The 3,372-nt window shown below is 37.9% G+C and overlaps 1 pseudogene; it reads left to right on the top strand.

Annotated features, from left to right (window-relative positions):
* Nucleotides 1-956: 956 nt before the first annotated feature.
* Nucleotides 957-2,741, top strand: LOC128590203 (protein tyrosine phosphatase type IVA 1-like; annotated as a pseudogene).
* The last annotated feature ends 631 nt before the right edge of the window (nucleotides 2,742-3,372 follow it).

A 3,372-nucleotide genomic window follows, 5' to 3' on the forward strand; every position in this document is an offset into this window, starting at 1 on the left:
TTGGGAGTATGAGTGAGGAGGATCACTTGAGCCTGCTGAGGAAGAGCTTGCTGTTTAACTATAGTTGGTGGTTATGATAGAGCCCATCTCCAGGGAAGACGATCTCATGACCTCTGAGCTCAGTTAGTTCTTTTGAACCATCTCTCAAGGTACAAAAACAAAGAACACCTTCATGCTCTTCCAACCCCCTGTACTTGGGCAGGGATGCAAGTTTTAACTCCCCAAAGGGGGTATTAAAAAGACAGCTAGCAAAAAATATTGCCCTTTTTAAGGCCATTCCGTTACTACAGGTCCCTCAGGGAGAGATTGAGACATCAGAGTTTAATTCCTCCATTTCCCCTTATCTTCAGTTTCCAATTGGTAAGTATTTTTGAAAACAACTTAATGCATGGTAGAGTCTTGTGCCCCCGCTGCCACCGCGGCCTCCTGCCCTGCAGCTGCCACCACTGGCGCCGCCTGTGTCGCTGTTGCTTTGGGACCGGCTGTATGATTAGGCCACAGTCTTCAATGAGTAAACATATTCCTCAGTTCTGTGGTGTTCTTGGTCACACATTTATGGGGTTTCTGAAGGGCAGTGGAGATTAGTGCCAGGCACAGCACGACCTCTATGCAGACAAGTGAACTGTAGAAATTCATTACTACTTCACCAAGAAGCCCCCGTGAGAGTGGTTAACCTGGACACAGACTTGAAATCTGCAGAGCATTTTACAAGAGTTCTGACCTGGATGGGGTAAACCTCAGTGCACTTCCTTTCTGTTGCCTCAGTATCTGGATTGAAGAATTGCTGCTTCTTGTTAGGAGGTTCATTTCATTTATCATTACTTCCAACTTCACCCTCAAAGCACTGAGAATTTCAAGTGGAGTATATTGAAGTAGACTTCAGTTTCTTTGCATCATTTCTGTATTCAATTTTTTAAATTCTTTCATAACCCTTTTGTGTGTTTTTTAACTAAATTAACATGGCTCGAATGAACTGCCCAGCTCCTGTAGAAGTCACATACAAGAACCTGAGATTTCTTATTACATGTAATCCAACCAATGCGACCTTAAACAAATTTAGAGGAACTTCAGAAGTATGGAGTTACCACAATAGTAAGAGTGTGTGAAGCAACTTGTGACACTACTCTTGTGGAGAAAGAAGGCATCCATGTTCTCGACTGGCCTTTTGATGATGGTGCACCACCATCTAACCAGATTGTTGATGATTGGTTAAGTCTTGTAAAAATCAAGTTTTGTGAAGAACCTGGCTGTTGCAATGCTGTTCATTGTGCTGCAGGCCTTGGGAGAGCTCCAGTGCTTGTTGCTCTCGCATTAATTGAAGGGGGAATAAAATACGAAGATGCAGTACAATTCATAAGACAAAAGCGGCAGGGAGCTTTTAACAGCAAGTACCTTTGGTATTTGGAGAAGTATCGTCCTAAGATGAGGCTGCACTTCAAAGACTACAATGGTCACAGAAACAACTATTGCATTCAATAAAACTGGAGTGCCTGTGCTGTTGCCTGGGAAGTAAAACTTGAGACAGGACCTAATTTTTCATGTGTATGTGTATTAGCCAACATGTTGGCTTGATTAATGAAGCTTCCACAGGAGTATTGTAAAGCAGTTTTACCAGGCCACAAGCTTAACAGAATTGCAACCTCTATGTTTAGGTTACAGTCAACGTTTTGAACACTAAGTAAAAGATTCTTGCTCTTCAAAATTTAAATGTGCTTATCATTTGTACCAACTGACCTTTCCTGAAATCATGCAGTATTATTGAGTTATGTCTTATTTAAATCTATTCCCATGCCAGAATCTTATCAATATATAAGAAATTTAGAAAGATTAGGTGCCAAAATACCCAGCACAATACTTGTATATTTTTAGTATCGCACAGAACTAAAATCCCAGGAACTATGAACACTCTAGACCTTATGTGGTTTATCCAGTCATTTCAGACATCGAAAGATGGCCCATGGGTTATTTGCCTGCTCACTTTATGTTTACATCTCCCACACTTATACCAGCATACATCAGGTTTGCTCAACCATTGATTTTTTTTTTCTTTTGGATTTTTACCAAGTCTTAGAGTGATTATTTAATGTCTTTCTATAAATCTCATTTTGTGCTTATAAAAAAACCTCCATTCTGAAAATCTACATTGTACAGAAGCACATGCCTTTACTGTCTTAGACAAAAAAAGCCTTACATTTAATTTAATGTTTGCACTCTAACAACTTAACAGGGAGAGCTTGAAAAAATAATGGGAGGGGACTATTAAATATTTTTAGCAAAATGTTGCCTTTGTCTTGTGCAGGACATGTAGAAATATGCTCTTTAATTTAGTAAATATTTTTTTAAAGGTAGAGATGCTTTGTTAATTGTAGCTAAAACAATTCTTAATCATAAAATTTCTGAAATTCTTATAATTTTTCCCCATACTTATCAGAAGTTGTTCACCAACTTATTTTTGTTCAAAGTGTAATTTTTTTTCCTTTTCTTCCCAACCTTTTATAAAAAACCAAACAAACAAAAAAAAAGTGGTTTTCTGCTAATGAATTGAGCAGACATCAAATAAATATTTTATATATGCCTTTTGAGCTGTGTAACTTAATGTTTGGATACTTGGTAATTTGTTTTATTATGTAATTGCTAAAATGGTGATGTGTATTAATGCTAGTTCAACCATCTATTTATACTGTCTGGGAGTGTGTGGTTATAGTTCTGTGGGAGAAATAATTTGTCAGTGTTCACCTAAACATCTAAATAAATAATGAAGTTTTTAAATCATGAATGCATTTATCATCAATAAAAAAAAAGAAAGAAAAAGAAAACAACTCAATAACATACAATAAGTTTCCATGGAAATAAAAACCCCTTGTGCCTGGATGGCCTTTGTTATTCCTATTCCCATTTGAAGGCTAGTCAGGTGCCCAAAACTTCACCTAAAAAGACTCAAGATATTCCTTTATTCTCATGTTTGGGAGGCCCAAAGGGGGTCTCTATCTCAGTAGCAGGTCCGAGGAAATGTTATTAAGTGAATAAACCCCAGAAATAGGCAGCTAGGACCCTAAGAAATGAAATGTGGGCAAAGAAGGGAAAACTTCCCTTTGGCACCTGGGACAGTCATTGAAAGATCAACTCACAATAAGGCAGATTAATAAGGGAAAGAAATTACAAATTTATTTCCTGTGCACAGAAGAGAATCACAGAGTGATTACCCAATATCCCAATGGGTTCCAGATATACCCTTAAAATGAATGGGGAACTGACTGATTTGTAAATGACTCATTGGAAATTAACTTAACCTGAGAGGCATTATTTTAAAATGGGTTAGGCCGGTTCTGGTTGCATTCTTGATCTTTCCTGCAAAGGATGTTGAGATAACAG

This window comes from Nycticebus coucang, chromosome 7 (genome assembly GCF_027406575.1).
Source record: "Nycticebus coucang isolate mNycCou1 chromosome 7, mNycCou1.pri, whole genome shotgun sequence".
Classification (NCBI taxonomy): domain Eukaryota; kingdom Metazoa; phylum Chordata; class Mammalia; order Primates; family Lorisidae; genus Nycticebus; species Nycticebus coucang.